Below are 19,258 nucleotides of genomic sequence, written 5' to 3' on the forward strand. Positions count from 1 at the left end.
TAGCCAGACTCATCAAGAAACAAAGAGAGAAGACTCAAATCAATAGAATTAGAAATGAAAAGGAGAAGTAACAACTGACACCACAGAAATACAAAGGATCATGAGAGATTACTACAAGCAACTCCATGCCAATAAAATGGACAACCTGGAAGAAACAGACAATTTCTTATAAAAGCACAACCTTCCCAGACTGAACCAGGAAGAGACAGAAAATATAAACAGATCAATCACAGGAACTGAAATTGAAACTGTGATTTAAAATCTTCCAATAAACAAAAGCCCAGGACCAGATGGCTTCACAGGCAAATTCTATGAAACATTTAGAGAAGACTCAACACCTATCCTTCTCAAACTCTTCCAAAATATAGCAGAGGGAGGAACAATCCCAAACTCATTCTATGAGGCCACCATCACCCTGATGTTACAAAAGAAGAAAACTACAGACCAATATCATTGATGAACATAGATGCAAAAATCCTCAACAAAGTACTAGCAAACAGAATCCAACGGCACATTTAAAGGATCATTCATCATGATCAAGTGGGGTTTATCCCAGGAATGCAAGGATTCTTCAATATACGCAAATCAATCAATGTGATATACGATATTAACAAATTGAAGGATAAAAACCATATGATAATCTCAATAAATTCAGAAAAAGCTTTTGACAAAATTCAACACCCATTTATGATAAAACTCTCCAGAAAGTAGCCATAGAGGGAACTTACCTCAACATAAGAAAGGCCATATATGACAAACCCACAACCAACATTCTCAATGATGAAAAACTGAAATCATTTCCACTAAGATCAGGAACGAGACAAGGCTGCCCACTCTCACCACTATTATTCAACATAGTTTTGCAAGTTTTAGCCACAGCAATCAGAGAAGAAAAACTAATAAAACAAATCCAAATCGGAAAAGAAGTAAAGCTGTCACTGTTTGCAGATGACATGATAATATACATAGAGAATCCTAAAGATGCTACCAGAAAACTACTAGAGCTAATCAATGAATTTGGTAAAGTAGCAGGAGACAAAATTAATGCACAGAAATCTCCTGCATTCCTATACACTACTGATGAAACATCTGAAAGAGAAATTAAGGAAACATTCCCATTTACCATTACAACAAGAAGAATAAAATACCTGAGAGTGAACCTACCTAAGGAGACAAAAGACCTGTATGCAGACAACTATAAGACACTGATGAAATAGATTAAAGATGATACAAACAGATGGAGAGACATACCATATTCTTGGATTGGAAGAATCAACATTGTTAATGACTATACCACCCAAAGCAATCGACAGATTCAATGCAATCCCTATCAAACTACCAATGGCATTTTCCACAGAACTAGAACAAAAAATTTCACACTTTGTATGAAAAACAAAAGACACGGAAGAGCCAAAGCAGTCTTGAGAACGAAAAACGGAGCTGGAGGAATCAGGCTCCCTGGCTTCAGACTATCCTACAAAGCTACAGTAATCAAGACAGTATGGTACTGGCACAAAAACAGAAATATAGATCAATGGAACAGGACAGAAAGCCCAGAGATAAACCCACACACATATGGTCACCTTATCTTTGATAAAGGAGGCAAGAATATACAATGGAGAAAAGACAGCCTCTTCAATAAGTGGTGCTGGGAAAACTGGACAGCTACATGTAAAAGAATGAAATTAGAACACTTCCTAACACCATACACAAAAATAAACTCAAAATGGATTAGAGACCTAAATGTAAGGCCAGACACTATAAAACTCTTAGAGGAAAACACAGGCAGAACACTCTATGACATAACTCACAGCAAGATCCTTTTTGACCCACCTCCTACAGAAATGGAAATAAAAACAAAAATTAACAAATGGGACCTAGTGAAACTTAAAAGCTTTTGCACAGCAAAGGAAACCATAAACAAGACGAAAAGACAACCCTCAGAATGGGAGAAAATATTTGCAAATGAAGCAACTGACAAAGGATTAATCTCCAAAATATATAAGCAGCTCATGCAGCTCAATATCAAAAGAACAAACAATCCAATCCAAAAAAGGGCAGAAGACCTAAATAGACATTTCTCCAAAGAAGACATACAGGTTGCCAACAAACACAGGAAAGGATGCTCAACATCACTAATCATCAGAGGAATGTAAATCAAAACTACAATGAGGTATCACCTCACACCAGTCACAATGGCCATCATCAAAAAATCTACAAACAATAAATGCTGGAGAGGGTGTGGAGAAAAGGGAACCCTCTCTCACTGTTGGTGGGAATGTAAATTGATACAGCCACTATGGAGAACAGTATGGAGGTTCCTTAAAAAACTAAAAGTAGAACTACCATATGTCCCAGCTATCCCACTACTGGGCATATACCCTGAGAAAACCATAATTCAAAAAGAGTCATGTACCACAATGTTCACTGCAGCACTACTTACAATAGCCAGGACATGGAAGCAACCTAAGTGTCCATCGACAAATGAGTGGATAAAGAAGATGTGGCACATATATACAATGGAATATTACTCAGCTATAAAAAGAAACGAAATTGAGTTATTTGTAGTGAGGTAGATGGACCTAGAGTCTGTCATACAGAGTGAAGTAAGTCAGAAAGACAAAAACAAATACCATATGCTAACACATATATATGGAATCTAAAAAAAACAAAAGGTTCTGAAGAACCTAGGGGCAGGACAGGAATAAAGACGCAGACGCAGAGAATGGACTTGAGAACACGGGGAGGGGGTAGGGTAAGCTGAGACTAAGCGAGAGGGTGGCATTGACATATATACACTACCAAATGTAAAACAGATGGCTAGTGGGAAGCAGCCTCATAGCACAGGGAGATCAGTTCATGCTTTGTGACCACATAGAGGGCCGAGATAGGGAGGGTGGGAGGGAGTCACAAGAGGGAGGGGATATGGGGATATACGTATACACATAGCTGATTCACTTTCTTATACAGCAGCAACTAACACAACAATATAAAGCAATTATACTCCAGTAAAGATGTTTAAAAAAAAAACACAAAACCACATGGTCATCTCAATAGATGCAGAAAAAACATTTCATAAAATTCAACACCCATTCATGATAAACACTCACCAAAGTGAGTACAAAGGGGACATATCTCAACATAATAAAAGCTATTTATGATAAACCCACAGCCAACATAATACTCAATGGTGAAAAGCTGAAAGCCTTCCAGCTGAATTGTGGAACAAGACAAGGATGCCCACTCTCACCACTTCTGTCCAACATAGTTTTGCAAGTCCTAGCCACAGCAATCAGACAAGGAAAAAGAAAAAGGTATTCAAATTGGAAGCAAAGAGGTAAAAGTGTCATTGCATGCAGATGGCATGCAATAGAAATGCATAGAAATAGAAATGCATAGAAATAGAAATGCATTTCTATGCATAGAAATGCATAGAAATGCATAGAAAACCCTAAAGACTCCACACAACAACTATTAGAACTGATAAGTTAATTCAGCAAGGTAGCAGGATACAAGATTAACACAGAGACATCTGTTGCTTTTCATTCCACTAAGAGTGAAATATCAGAAAAAATGTAAAATATCAATCTCTTAAAATTGCATCAAAAATAAAATACCTAGGAGTAAACCTGATGAAGGAGATGAAAGACATATACTTTGAGAACTATAAAACATTGATAAAGGAAACTGAAGATAATTCAAAGAAATGGAAAGATATCCCATGCTCTCAGATTGGAATAACTGATACAGGTAAAATGGTCATACTACCCAAAGCAATCTACAGATTTAACACAATACCTATCAAATTACCCATGACATTTTTCACAGAACTAGAACAAATAATCCTAAAATTTATATGGAACCACAAAAGACCCAGAATTGCAAACACAATCCTGAGGAAAAAGAACAAACCTGGGGGCATAACCCTCCCAGACTTCAGACAATACTACAAAGCTACAGTAATCAAAAGAGAATGATATTGGCACAAAAACAGACCCAAGGTTCAATGGAACAGATGTGAGAGCCCAGAAATAAACCCATACACCTATGGTCAATTTTAGTATTCGACAAAGGAGGCAAGAATATACAATGGAGAAAAGACAGTCTCTTCAACAAGTGGTGCTAGGCAAACCGGACAGCGGCGTGTAAAAGAATGAAATTAGAACATTCCCTAACACTATATACAAAAAAAAATTGAAAATCAATTAAAGACCTAAATGTAAGACCAGATACTATAAAACTCCTAGGGAAAAACATAGGCACAACACTCTTTGACATAAATCACAGCAATATTTTTTTTGGATCCGTCTCTTTACAGTAATGGAAATAAAAAATATATATAAACAAATGGGGTCTAATTAAACTTAAAAGCTTTTGCCCAGCAAAGGAGACTGTGAACAAAATGAAAAGACGGCCTACTCACTGAGAGAAGTATCTGCAAACGATGGGACCAACAAGGGATTAATTTCCAAAATATACAAACAGCTCATGGAGCTGAATATCAAAAAACAAACTACCAAGTTAAAAATGGACAGAAGACCTAAACAGACATTTCTCCAGAAGACATACAGATGGCCAACAGGTACATGAAAAGACGGTCTACATCACTAATTATTAGAGAAATGCAAACCAAAACCACAGTGAGGTTATCACCTCTACCGGTCAGAATGGCCATCATCAAAAAGTCTACCAATAATAAATGCTGGAGAATGTGTGGCGAAAAGGGAACCCTCCTACACTGTTGGTGGGAATATAAATTGGTGCAGCCACTATGGAGAACAGTATGGAGGTCTTTTAAAAAACTAAAAATAGGGCTTCCCTGGTGGTGCAGTGGCTAAGAATCTGCCTGCCAATGCAGGGGACACGGGTTTGAGCCCTGGTCCGGGAAGATCCCACAGGCCGCGAAGCAACTAAGCCTATGAGCCACAACTACTGAGCCTGCGCTCTAGAGCCCGCGAGCCACAACTACTGAAGCCCGCGCGCCTAGAGCCCGAGCTGCGCAACAAGAGAAGCCACCGCAATGAAGAGTAGCCCCGCTCGCCGCAACCAGAGAAAGTCCGCAGGGAGCAACGAAGACCCAACGCAGCCATAAATAAATAAATAAATTTATTATTAAAAAAAAAAAGAGTTACTGTCTGGGGGACAAGAGGTGGGGAGGAGCAGAAACGACTCAGAGGTCTGGATGGAGAGGCATGACCAGAAGGTGCTGCTGTGGATAGAAACAAGGAAGTCAGAGAGGAAGACTCTGTGAGAAACAAAACCGCGTTCCCAGTGCAGGAGGCAGGTGGTGGTTCCTCTGTGTGTCAGTTGACAGGATTAGAAATATCTCCCCGAGCCTCCTTCTCCCCTGGGGTCATCCGTTCTGTGACAGCCCCACCGGCTCCGCTAGACAAGCAAGGCAGACAGCGGAGGAGCCCTCAGTGCTTCACCCGCTTCCACCTCACATACGATGAACCCATCCAACAGCCCTGGCCCGAAGCCCCGCGAATCCATGACCCTGGTCCAGCACCACAGTCAAGCTCGGCGGCAGACTCAGGACTGGTTGCTGCAACCCAGCACCTCCTTCCTGGCTCTTCCACCCCAGGGCCTCACTCCCAGCTGAGGAATTTGATTCTCATGGCCCCAACCTGATCTACTGCAGGACCCTCCCCTAAAAATAATTCTTCCAGGGTCTCCACCTGGCTTCAAGCAAATTCCAAGTATCTCCACATGACATTCCCTGAGGCTGACGATCAGAAGGGGCTGACCTCTCAGGACCAGCGAAGCTAACTCCTACCTCAAAGCAAGCTCCTCCCAGTTAACCACCTCCCCTCCCCAGACGCACACCTGAGTCCTCACCACACTTGTGTCTTCTCAAGGGGTCATCTTTGAGCCGATTATGAAAACCACAGACCCCTTTCCAAACCACCTAAAGTCTTCCTGATTCATCCCACTCAACTGCGAATGTATTTTGTTGTAGGATTTCTGGAAGGGTTACAGAAGAAAACCTCATCAACCACTCAGATACTGACCCACTCATCACCTAGTGGTCAGATGGTGCCGGAGCTCTGTCACTGTTTATTACCACCACAGTCCTCCCACAGTCCAATCCCTGCGGAGCGGCGACCATCTCAGCACAGCTGTGTGTTCATACCTTCCTTTCCGGAAAATTACCCTCTTGTCTCAAGGATAAAATCCAGGCACACTTGCAGGGTGCACTAGACCCTGAAGGACCAGGGCCCAGCATCCCCTGAACTCCAGTGCTCAGAACAGCTCCCCCTCTTCCCGGCCCAGGGTGCCGGCCCCTCACCACTCCTGTGCTAACCTCTATCAGCTTGGGTCTCTCCTTCTCCAGAAAGTCCCCGCACTTCCATCACAAGGTTGCTGGGCTTCCACCTGTCACTGTGCCTCACTGTTTTTCTCCTTCTGTACAACTGAACAAAACTAGACCCAAATTATTTATTGTCTAAATAGGTATTGTCTGGTGTCATCATCAGAGCTCCATGAGTCCAGGGAAAGAATCGGTCACCGTCACCAATGAACCTCATGTCTGGATATAGTAACTGCTCAATAAACGTTGGAAGGAAGGAACAAATTTTGCATTTTCAGCATCTCGGGAAAGGGAAGGGGCTTCTCCAAGGTCACATAGGTTCTATGAAAACCAAAATCAGAACTGGAACCAAGCAGTGCGCTGGGCGGTGCCACGCATGTGTCTCTTGCTTCCACAGTGTTTGGACTGAACAGACCCAAGGGCGCCCCTTCCTCCAGACTCGGACCACCCGCCAAGCTTTTTTCCAGTCACAACCTTGGAATCACCCACTCAGCTCTCCTCGCCCTCCGGGACCAGCCAACACCATTTTCTGAGCTTAGCTCCTTACTGCCGACCAAGCATGAGCTCCCAGATTCGTCACAATTACTCCGCCAGGTGGAGGCCGCAGTCACCCGCCTGGTAACGTGCATCTGCCGCTCTCCCACACCTACCTGTCTCTGCGCTTCTCTTCCCACACGACGCAGCAGCTCGCCAGGGCGTGAGACATCGTTTCGCGAACTGGCCGAGGAGAAGCCGGAGGGCCCGAGCTCACTGGAAAAGGCAAAAGCAGCGCTGTGGCCGCGCCCTCTTCCAGGACGTGCCGAAGCCGTCCCAGGAGCGTGGGGAAAGCCCAGGACGCCGTGGAAGCCGCCCGGCTGACGGAGAAGAACCTGCGCCACGCCCTGTGGGTCCGCAGGCCCGGGGCTCTGCCCGCGCAGACTCCACCTCTGGACTTCCTGGAGCCACTTCCTGGATGAGCCGGTGAAGCTCATCAAGAAGATGGGCGACCGCCTGACCAACCTCCGCAGGCTGCTCGGCCCCCAGGCTGGGCTGGGCGAGTGTCTCTTCCAAAGGCTCAGCCTCAGGCACCACTAGGAGCCCCTGGAGCCCAGCGGCCTGTGAGGAGCCCCTCCGGGGTCAGGGCTTCTGCCTGCAGCCTGTCCCTGCAGCCACTGGGCAGCTTGTTAACCGCCCGGGAGCCCTCTCCGCGCCCTGGGCGGAGCCAAAACTGGGCTGTTCCTAGGCCCTGCCCTGCATCCTCAACTTCCTGTCCCGGGACGAGTGTCACTCTCTGGCTTTGGGTTTGGCCCGAGGAGAGGCAGAGTGCGTGGGGTCTGGTGAGACCCACATGTGGTCTGGAAGGTCCCAGAGCCTGCTGTCTCCTGGGCCCCATCCTGCAGGTAGAGCAGCGTGAGGCCCTGGGGGGCTATTCCTCTTTCTGAGAGGCTGCTATGAAGGAACCCGACGTGTAACACAGCCTGCACCTTGTCACCCCCCGTGCATCTGTCTGTCCTGCTGGCTCTGTGGACTTTGTGAGACACCAGCACGGCTGGGGACCATGGGAGGCACAGCCACGACCCCGACCCTCACTGCCCTTCTCTGCCTCAGTGAGCTTTGGGGAAGGGAGCGGGGAGGGGGCCCCTCTCCTCCCAGGTCTGAAGCTGAGAGACCCCAGGTCTCAGGAGATCAGTGGGGGCAGAAACTGTGGGGGAGGAAGGATGTGCTCAGCCCCAGATCTGACCCCAGAACTCAGGGCCCAGACCAGGCCTGGAGCATCTATGATGTGTGCTGGGGGATGGGCGCTCACAGGGAACTCTCTCCCAGGGCTGAGTCAGGGCCCGTGGAACCAGGTCCAGGTTAAGTGAGGCCCCCCAGACCTCCTGCTTCAACCCAACAACCCCCTGGTCATCTGGGGGGAACACAGCAGGTCTGAAATGATGCTGACCTGTCTGGGAGGCGCCTGAGGAATGACAGCTGGGGAAACTGACGGGAGAAGGGCACCCCTAACTCTTCAGGTCTGATCCCTTTCCAGGGGTCCTCCCCAAACCCTCCATCTGGGCTGACCCAGGTGTCGGTCACCAAGGGAAGCCCTGTGACCATCTTGTCTCCGGGATCTCTGAGGGCTGATGTCTACCGTCTGTATAGAGAGAGGCCCTCTGGACTCTGGGAGGCTAAGGCCCCACAGGACTCCAGTAACAAGGCCAGTTTCCCCTTTGAATCCTCGAGCTCAAGCACTGCAGGGCAGTACCAGTGTGTCTATCACTGCAGGAAAGACAGGTCAGAGTGGAGTGACCCCCTGCCCCTGGTGGGGACAGGAGGGAGGGAGGACCCGGGTCCCCTCCCACTGCGGCAGCGTCCTTACAGGCAGAGGGAGCACAGTGTGGGCTCAGGGGGACGGACGTCTCCCCTCACAGCCCACACCTGCGGTGAGCGGGGTGAAGGCCCCCTTTAACCCAGCCCCTTCCCCTCCCTCTCAGCCGCCGCGCCCTGTGGCGGCCTCAGGAGGGGGCGTGTCCCTGGCAGCTCACAGTTTGCAGCGGGCACTCTGCACCTGCTGAAGGAGGGAGGCGCCGACCCGCCCGACGCCGGACATCGAGCACCCATGGGAGGGGACAGGCCGTGTGCCCTGTGGGCCCCCTAAACTCCTCCCGTGGGGGAACCTGCGGATGCTATGATTCTCCCAGCTCCCTGCACATGTGCGGTCACACCCCAGTCACCCTCTGCATCGCCAGGTCACAGGTGAGGGCCCCCAGCCCCATCGTTTCCTGGACCCCTGACCTGAGCCTTGTGCCCAGTGAGCCCTGGGGTGATGGGGGATCAGGGGCAGTGGCCTCCCGGGGCAGAACCACTGGCGGGAGGCCTGGGAGGGACCAGGAGAGCTCTCACTGCAGCCCCAGTGAGCAGTGTGGGGTGTGCGTCCCCCTCGGTGCCGCTGTCCCTTCTCTGCAGGGGTGTACAAGGAGCCCTCCGTCTCAGCCTAGCCGGGCTCTCTCGTGCTCCGTGGAGACAGCTGATCGCCGGTGAGCAGCCCCTGTCCTGCCCCACGTCCTGACTGTGCTGTCAGGGTGCTGGGCCCAGAGCCACCCCTGGTGGTGATGGGGTCCTGGGACGGGTCCTAGAGCAGACATTGAGACAGGGCAGTGGTCCAGGGAGAGTGAGTGAGAAAAATGGAGCGGGTGCCGGGAGATAAGAGAGACCCACACAGAGGGGCTGAGAGCAGCTGAGAGGGGGTCACAGACAGGGTCCCTGGAGACAGGATGGTGGTCCCTCAGCTCAGGGTCAAGGGTGTGTTGGGGGTGGCTCTGTACACATCACGACCTTCCTCGCCCCCAGGAATGTACAGGAAACCCTCCCTCTTAGCCCAGCTGTAGGCCTCAGAACCCTGCAGAGAGAATGTGACCCTGCAGTGTGGCTCTGAGGTCTGGTCCGATCCCCTCCATCTGTCCAGGGAGGGGTCACTCACTCCTCTCCAGCACCTTCGTCTGCAGGACACGGCTCCACCCTTTGGGAACAACTTCACCTTGAGTCCTGTGACCTCAGCCCACAGTGGGACCTACACGTGCTACAGCTCACTCAGCACCTCCCCCTCCCTGAGGTCACAGCCCAGCGACCCCTGGAGCTCCTGCTCTCAGGCGAGGAGCCCCCTCCCCATATCCATCGAGGAGCCAGACCCTCGGCTCACAGCCCTGTCCCAGGGGAGCTCTGAGCTGGAGGAGAAGAAGGGGGACACAGGGACGTCAGCCACAGGTGGCCCCACCCCACGGAGGGAGGGACAATACAGGGGGAGTCCCTCTCCCTCTACTCCACTCACCCCACTCCAGGGTCCAGGCAGTGCTAGGTGTGTGCAGAAGGGAGACAGAAGAGCGGAAGCTCTGAACTTTGAGGGAAGACGTGGAGCTAAGAACAACATGAGGATCCAGACACGCGCCACATCCTCCTTCTGTCCTTGTTCCAGGCAGCACTGGGGGCCTGCAGACTCTCACCCACATGCACGAACGCCATGTCTGCTGAGTAACAGAGTCCTCTTAGCCTAGAAGAGACACAGTCTCCCCAGTCCTGGGCTGAACTCCTGTTAACCCTTCCCCACTAAACCTTTACAGAAGGGTCGCTTCCCACTGGACCTGGGGCTGGGAGTGGAGATGAAGGAAGGAGGGGGCTTCATGTCTCAAGTATAACTGAGGTCACTGGTGCCTATTGGGTGGTCATAGTGAGAAGAAATGCATGAAGGGGAAGATGCCCAGCTGAGAGAGGGAGAGAAGAGCAGGTGCCCTCCTCGCCTCTGTCTGGGTGCTGATTCCTAGGAGCACTTAGAGTCATCACGGCACCTATGGAATCACCCCACAATATGAAGGGCAGAGTGAAGGTGGCCTCTCATTTTCGGGTCAGGGAGGTGGTGGGATTCACTGGAGAGCTACATGTAAGTCATCAAATTAGAACACTCCCTCACACCATATACAAAAATAAACTCAAAATGGTTTAAAGACCTAAATATAAGACCTGACACTATAGGACTTCCCTGGTGGCGCAGTGGTTAAGAACCCGCCTGCCAATGCAGGAGACACGGGTTCGAGCCCTGGTCTGGGAAGATCCCACATGCTGTGGAGCAACTAAGCCCGTGCACCACAACTACTGCTCGTGCTCTAGAGCCCGCGAGCCCATGCTCTAGAGCCTGCGAGCCACAACTACTGAGCCCGCGTGCCACAACTACTGAAGCCCACGCGCCTAAAGCCCGTGCTCTGCAACAAGAGAAGCCACTGCAATGAGAAGCCCACACACCACAGTGAACAGCAGACCCCGCTCGCTGCAGCTAGGGAAAGTCCTTGCGCAGCAACGAAGACTCAACACAGCCAAAAATAAATAAATTTTTTTAAAAAGACATGACACGATAAAACTCCTAGAAGAGAACATAGGCAAAACACTCTTTGATATAAATTGTACCAATATTTTCATAGCCTTATTTATTTTTTTGGCCGTCCCGTGCCTCTTGCAGGATATTACTTCCCCGACCAGGGCTTGAACCTGGGCCACGGCAGTGAAAGTGCTGAGTCCTAACCACTGGACCACTAGGGAACTCCCAACTGTACTAATATTTTCTTAAATCAGTCTCCCAAGGCAAAAGAAATAACAGCAAAAATAAACAAATGGGGCATAATCAAACTTAAAAGCTTTTGCCCAGCAAAGGAAACCGTCAACAAAATGAAGACACAACATACGCAATGGGAGAAAATATTTGTAAACAATACGACCAAAATATACAAACTGCTCATATGACTCAAACTCAAAGAAATAGACAACCCAATCAAAAAACGGGCAGAAGAACTAAATAGACATTTTCCCAAAGACATACAGACAGCCAACAGGCACATGAAAAGATGCTCAACAATGTTAATTACTAGAGAAATGTAAAGCGAAACTACAATGAGGTATCACCACGGTACAGTCACCAGGGCTAACGTCAAAAACTGCAAATAATAAACGCTGGAGAGGGTACGGAGAAAAGGGAACCCTCCTACACACTTGGTGGGAATGTACATTGGTGCAGCCACTGTGAAAAACAGTAAGGAGGATGCTCGAAAACCTCAAAGTAGAGCTACCACATGATCCAGCCGCCTGGGCATATGTCTGGAGAAAACCATAATTTGAAAAGATACATGTACCTCAGTGTTCATAGCAGCACTATTTACAAGACAAGCCACATAGCCAAGACATGGAAACAGCCAAAGTGCCCATCAACAGGTGATGGATTAAGAAGATATGGTATATATATGGTACATATATACACATACATATATATACATAATGGAATATTATTCAGCCATAAAATATGAAAATTGCCATTTGCAGCAGCATGGATGGAACTAGACAATAGTATGTGTAGTTAAACAAGTCAGAGAAAGACACATACCGTATGATATCACTTATATGTGGAAAATAATACAAAGAAATCTGTACACAAAATAGAAACAGACTCACAGACACAGCAAACAAAATTATGGTTACCAAAAGGAAGAGATGGGGGCAGGATAGAAATTAAAAGTATGGGATTAACAGGTGCAAACTACTATATGTATAATAGATAAGCAACAAGGATTTACTGTATAGCACAGAAAATTATACCCAATATCTTGTAATAACCTATAAAGGAATATAATCTGCAAATCACACACACACATACACACACACACACACAAAAGAATCACTATGCTGTACACCTGAAACTAACAATATTGTAAATCAACTATACTTCAATTTTAAAAAGAAGTATAATTGATATGACAAGAGATGACAGAAAATGAAAAAAAAGAACTACAGGCACCACAAATAGTCAAAGAATCTTGAAAAAGAACAAGCTGGAGGAATCACTGCCAGATTTCAAAATATACTACAAAGATATAGTATTAAAACAGTATGCTGGGCTTCCCTGGTGGCGCAGTGGTTGGGAGTCCGCCTGCCGATGCAGGGGACACGGGTTCGTGCCCCGGTCCGGGAAGATCCCACGTGCCGTGGAGTGGCTGGGCCCGTGAGCCATGGCCGCTGAGCCTGCGCGTCCGGAGCCTGTGCTCCGCAACGGGAGAGGCCACAACAGTGAGAGGCCCGCGTACCACAAAAAGAAAACAACAACAGTATGGTAATAGAAAACAACAAACAGATATATAGACCAACGGAACAGAATCAAAATCCTAGAAATAAACCGACCCGTGTGTAGTCAACTAATATTTGACAAGAGAGTCAAGAGTACACAATGGGTAAAGGACAGTCTCTTCAATAAATGGTGTTGGTCATATATACAATGGAATATTACTCAGCCATAAAAAGAAACGAAATTGAGTTATTTGAAGTGAGGTGGATGGACCTAGAGTCTGTCATACAAAGTGAAGTAAGTCAGAAAGAGAAAAACAAATACCATATGCTAACACATATATATGCAATCTAAAAAAATAAAATCGTTCTGAAGAACCTAAGGTCGCAGACGTAGAGAATGGACTTGAGCACATGGGGAGGGGGAAGGGTAAGCTGGGATGAAGTGAGAGAGTGGCATGGACATATATACACTACCAAATGTAAAACACATAGCTAGTGGGAAGCAGCCGCATAGCACAGGGAGGTCAGCTCAGTGCTTTGTGACCACCTAGAGGGGTGGGATAGGGAGGGTGGGAGGGAGACGCAAGAGGGAGGAGATACGGGGACATATGTATATGTATAGCTGGTTCACTTTGTTATAAAGCAGAAACTAACACACCACTGTAAAGCAATTATACTCCAATAAAGATGTTAAAAATAAATAAATGGTGTTGGAAAAACGGTGTATTGACGTGCAAAGCACGTCATTAGACCTTTCCTTATCTTACCACTACATTTTGGATTAGAACATTTACGATTTACCCTCTTAACAACTTTCAAGTATATACTACATTACTGTTAATTATAACCACAATGCTGTGCATTAGATCCCAGAACTTATTCATCCTCTACCTAGAAGCCTGAAGAACTGTAGTGTGTTAATTTTGCCTGCTGTATTATATACTGGAAACATCCTTGTAGTATTTTATTGTCTATATGTGCAAGTTCTTCTAGGTTTTATATGGCAAAAATCTCCTGGGTAGCATAAACATATTTGAAAATCTAAGGGATAATGATGCATTTCTTATTTAATTGACGGTCTTATTTTGTATAACCAGAAACAATGTGGAGTAATTCCTTTTGTCCCAGACCTTCACTAACACGGGTTATTGTCAGACTTTAAAAACAGTTTGCTAGTCTCACATTCAAGATATTGAATTCTTAGATTAAAATTTCCCCAAAGAAATCTCCAGGCCTAAATGGTTTTACTTGCAAATTCCAGAAAACATATAAAAACAATAATATTAATTCTACTCAATCTCTTCTAGAAACTAGATGAGGAGGAAATGTTGTATTAATTTATGAGGCCAGACCAACTCTCATAGTAAAAGTAAAGAAAACGAAAACAAAATAAAACAAAATTTTGCAGGCCAGTCTCCCTCATGAGCATAAACATAAACGTCTTCAACAAAATATTAGCAAATCAAATCTAACAACATACTTTTAAAATACTACACCACATCCAAGTGGGGCTTATCCCAGGAATGCAACATTGCTTGATATTCAAAAATCAACCAACCAGGGCTTCCCTGGTGGCGCAGCGGTTGAGAGTCCGCCTGCCGATGCAGGGGACGCGAGTTCATGCCCCAGTCCGGGAAGATCCCACATGCCACGGAGCGGCTGGGCCCGTGAGCCATGGTCGCTGAGCCTGCGCGTCCGGAGCCTGTGCTCCTCAACGGGAAAGGCCACAACAGGGAGAGTCCCGCCTACCACAAAAAAAAAAAAAAAAAAAAAAAAAAACAACTGGACAGAAGACCCAAATAGACATTTCTCCAAAGAAGACATACACATAGTCAAGAGGCATGTGAAAAGATGTTCAACATCACCAATTATTAGAGAAATACAAGTCAAAACCACAGTGAGGTATCACCTCACACTGGTCAGAATGGCCATCATCAAAAATCTACAAATAATAAATGCTGTTGCTGGGAATGTAAATTGTTGCAGCCACTATGGAGAACAGTGTGAAGGTCACTTAAAATCTAAAAACAGAGTTACCTCATGATCCTGCAACCTCACTCTTGGGCATATATCTGGAAAAAACTCTAATTCAAAAACATGCATGCACCCCAATGTACCTAGCAGCACTATTTACAATAGGCAAGACGTGGAAGCAACCTTAATGTCCATCGACGGATGGATAAAGAAGATGTGATATATGTATAATAGAATATTACTCGGCCATAAAAAAGAATGAAATAATGCCATTTGAAGCACCATGAATGGACTTAGAGATTATCATATTAAGTGAAGTATGTCAGAAAGAGAAAGACACATATCATGTGATTTCACTTATATGTGGAATCTTAAAACATGGTACAAATAAACTTATTTATAAAACAGAAATACACTCACAGACAGACAAAACAACCTTATGGTTACCAAAGGGGATAAAGGGGGAAGGGATCAATTAGGAATTTGGGATTTGCAGATACACACTACTTTACATAAAATAGATAAACAACAAGGACCTACTGTATAGCACAGGGAACCATGCTCAATATCTCATAAAAATCTTTAACGGAAAGAATCTGAAAAAGAATATGTATATATAAGTGATTGACTTTGCTATACACTTGGAAGTAACGCAACATTGTAAATTAACTATACTTCTATTTAAAAAAAAAAAAGAAGTAATCTTGCCCCCACTGAGGGTGAGGGAGAACCCTAGTCCCCTTAAGTGGAGGGTGCCCTGGTGTCTAGGTCTGTGGTCTCTTCAAGTGCTGACTAATGGCATTCTCATTTCTCTCATTAGAGACTGTGACAGATATCTGTTTAGTCTTCTCATTTTATTTCCTGTGTAGATTAGCTATTGTTTCTATTTTTCCATTTCTGGTCTCACTAGGATGCATTCTAGGAAAATTAATCAACGTTTTAGGCAAGATGGCAGAACAGCAAGTCCCAGCTCTCATCCCCGCACATAAACAGTGACAAAAGTACGGTATTGGGGGAAAATAAATTTTATGCGAACTGCACGATCCAGTTAGCAAGGTGCGACACCTCGAATGAGCGTAGAACCAAGAAAAACCACTTTGAAAGGATAAGAGGAGCAGCTCCCTCCCCCCGTCCCCCCTCCCCCAAGCTGGCACCCTCAGCGCTGAGAGCCTCCTCCGTTCGGCCCAGGCCAGAGGGAGTCAAGCTGCACCCACATCCCCAGGCTCCGGGCACTGCCTCAGAGACCTCCTGGCCTCTCATCTCACTCAGAGCCCGAGGCCACAGGCCCACGTGGGGGCAGCAAAAGAGGAGGAGAGGGACAGGCGCTGTAGTAGCCGGCAGAGCCTGGCAGGATGGACAGGAGGACCGATCCTGAGACTTCTCCCTCAGGAGGAGGAAAATGGAGCCCGCCCCCACCCCCGCCGTCCCCCGCACTCCTCCAGGGGAAGCGGGGACACGGTGAAGGCACACAGCTAGGAATCCTTCCCCAGGAGGGAGGGACGTGGAGCTTGCACGTCCGCAGAACACGTCTGAGAGGCTGCAGAATCCCTGACTGGGCTGGTCTGCAAACTCCCACCATAAAGACTGGAGGAGGCGGCTGTTCCTGCCAACACACACCCCACAGCAAAGCTGCAAGACACACGAAGAACCAGGGGATGTGACACTGCCGCAGGCAAGACATAGACCGTAGAAGAGGAAGGCCTATCAGATGCCTAACTGCTCAAAATAACTGTCTCAAAGAAGCCCCGTGAGCTATCTTCCACAAGGGTGCCAAGAACACACAATTGGGAAAGGATAGTACTTTCAATACATGATGCTGGGAAAACTAGACACCCACATGCAGAAGAATGAAACTGGACCCTCGGCTCACACCATATATAAAATCAAGCCAAAATGGATCAGAGACTTAACCATAAGGACTGAAACCATAAAACTACAAGAAGGAAGCATAGGGGAAAAGCTTCTTGACGTGAGTTTGGACGATGGTTTTTTGGATATGACACCAAAAGCACAGGCAACAAAGACAAAAATAGACAAGGGGATTGCATCATATTAAAAGCTTCTACACAGCAAAGGAAACAGACAACAGAGTGAAACGGCAACATATAGAATGGGAGAAGATATTTGCAAACCATGTATCTGATAAGGAGCTACTTGTCAAAATATACAAGGAGCTCACACAACTCAATGCAAAGTAGTAACAACCCAATTGAAAAAACAGGTAAAGGACCGGAATAGGCATTTCTCAAAAGAAGACATTCCAATGGCCAAACAGTACATGAAGAGGTGCTCAACATCACTAACCCTCAGGGAAATACAAATCAAAACCACAATGAGCTATCACCTCACACCTGTTAGAATGGCTGTTATGAAACAGACAAAAGATAACAAGTGTTGGGCTTCCCTGGTGCCACAGTGGTTAAGAATCCACCTGCCAACGCAGGGGACATGGGTTCGAGCCCTGGTCGGGGAAGATCCCACGTTCCACGGAGCAAGTAAGCCTGTGTGCCACAACTACTGAGCCTGCGCTCTAGAGCCCACAAGCCACAACTACTGAAGCCCGCGGGCCTAGAGCCTTTGCTCCACAACAAGAGAAGCCACCGCAATGAGAAGCCCGCGCACCGCAAGGAAGAGTAGCCCCCGCTCACCGCAACTAGAGAAAGCCCACGCACACAAACGAAGACCCAGCGCAGCCAAACATAAATAAATAAGTTAATTAAAAAAAAGATAACAAGTGTTGGCAAAGTTGTGGAGAAAAGAGAACCCTATGCATTGTTGCTGGGAACACAAATCGGTGCAGCCACTGTGGAAAACAGTATGGAGTTTCCTCAAAAGATTAAAACTAGAACTACCTACCATAGGACCCAGCAATTCCACTTCCGGGTATATAGCCAAAGCAGATGAAACCACGATCTCGGAGAGATAGCTGCACTCCTATGTTCACTGCAGCATTATTCACAGTAGCCAGGATATAGATACAACCTCAATGCCTGTCGAAAGATGAAGAGATAAAGAAAATGTGAGATACGCACGCGCGCACACACACACACACACACACACTGGAATATTATTCAGCCTTTAAAAAGAAGGGAATCCTTCCGTTTGGGAAACGTGGATGAAACTGGAGGACATTATGTGAAGTAAAAGAAGCCAGACACAGACAGACAAATACAGCCCGAGCTCACTTCCCTGGGGGATCTAGAATAATCAGACTCAGAAACACAGGAGAATGGTAGTTGCCAGAGGCTGGGAAAGGGGTCAGTGGGGAGATGCTGGTCACGGGGAACAAAGTTTCAGTTACGTAGTCGAGTCACTTCTGGAGATGTGATGTACGGTGATGTGACTACAGTTCACAATATTCCATCGTAGACTTGAAATTTGCTTACAGGATAGACCTTAAGTGTTCTCACCACACACACACTCACACACAAATGTTCAGTATGTGAGGTCATGGATATGTTAATTAGCTTAATTGTGGTGATTATATCACAATGTAAGTGTATATAAAAACATCAAGTGGGACTTCCCTGGCGGTCCGGTGGTTAAGAATCCACCTTCCAATGCTTGGGACGCAGGTTGGATCCCTGGTCAGGGAAATAAGATCCCACATGCCACGGGGCAACTAAGCCCACAAGCTGCAACTACTGAGCCCATGCACTCTGGAGCCTGCGCACGCAACGAAAGATCCCGCCTGCCACAGCGAAGATCCTGCGTGCCACAACTAAGACCCAACACAGCCGAGTAAATAAATAAATAAATAAATGCTCTTTTTAAAAATAAAAACATTAAGTTGTACATCTTAAATATACACAATTCTTGTTATTTATATCTCAATAAAGCTGAAAATTTTTTCTTTCATTTAATTACACCAAGCACATTGGTAGTTATTCCATCTCTAATTTTAGGCTGTTACTCCCATGTTAACATATGTATTTACATTTTTATTTCTAAACAGCTATGCATTCTCCTCCTCCATTAGAGAAGACAATGTTCTCATTATACGTCACCTGAAATATGGGTACTCTATATACGTGTATGTGCGTGTGCACATCTGTGTGCCTGTGTGTACACGTGTGGGTGCATCTCTGGGTGCGTGTACAAGTTGTGTTAGTTAATTTTTCAGTGCTTTTCATACCATTTTTTTCTCATATGACATCTCACTTTCTCCATTACATCTCTTAGTATTCCTTTCACTGAGTGTGAAAATAGTAAAATATCTAAGAACTTGCGTCTCTGGAAATGCCTTCTCTCACTCTCATTCTCTCTTTATCAAGTTACTTGAAAACATTTCTTATTTCAAACTAAGTGTGTGACTCAACTACTGGGAGAGGCACATACATGTGATGGGTAAGGGCTCCATCCCCACCAGAACCCTCCTCATCTCTCAGGAAGACGCAGCCTGACGTGGTGGGC

At 46.4% G+C, this 19,258-nt stretch overlaps 1 protein-coding gene and 1 pseudogene across 10 annotated transcripts in view; one reads left to right on the forward strand and one right to left on the reverse strand.

Annotated features, from left to right (window-relative positions):
* The window catches only part of CDC42EP5 (CDC42 effector protein 5), a 145,081-nt gene that overhangs the window by 54,873 nt on the left and 70,950 nt on the right, over window positions 1-19,258 (reverse strand). For 3 of the 10 annotated variants that reach the window (XM_060131336.1, XM_060131328.1, XM_060131334.1), the window contains one exon: window positions 17,702-17,835. The exons of 6 other annotated variants lie outside the window; for them this stretch is intronic. The gene's annotated coding sequence lies outside the window, so the exon portion shown is untranslated. Of the gene's footprint in view, window positions 1-6,960; window positions 7,061-17,701; window positions 17,836-19,258 lie in introns of those variants that run through there. One more of the 10 variants, XM_060131331.1, reaches the window with a different exon arrangement.
* On the forward strand, window positions 6,870-10,300 carry LOC132510204 (leukocyte immunoglobulin-like receptor subfamily A member 2; annotated as a pseudogene).

The sequence above is a fragment of the Lagenorhynchus albirostris genome, chromosome 19, assembly GCF_949774975.1.
Source record: "Lagenorhynchus albirostris chromosome 19, mLagAlb1.1, whole genome shotgun sequence".
NCBI lineage: Eukaryota > Metazoa > Chordata > Mammalia > Artiodactyla > Delphinidae > Lagenorhynchus > Lagenorhynchus albirostris.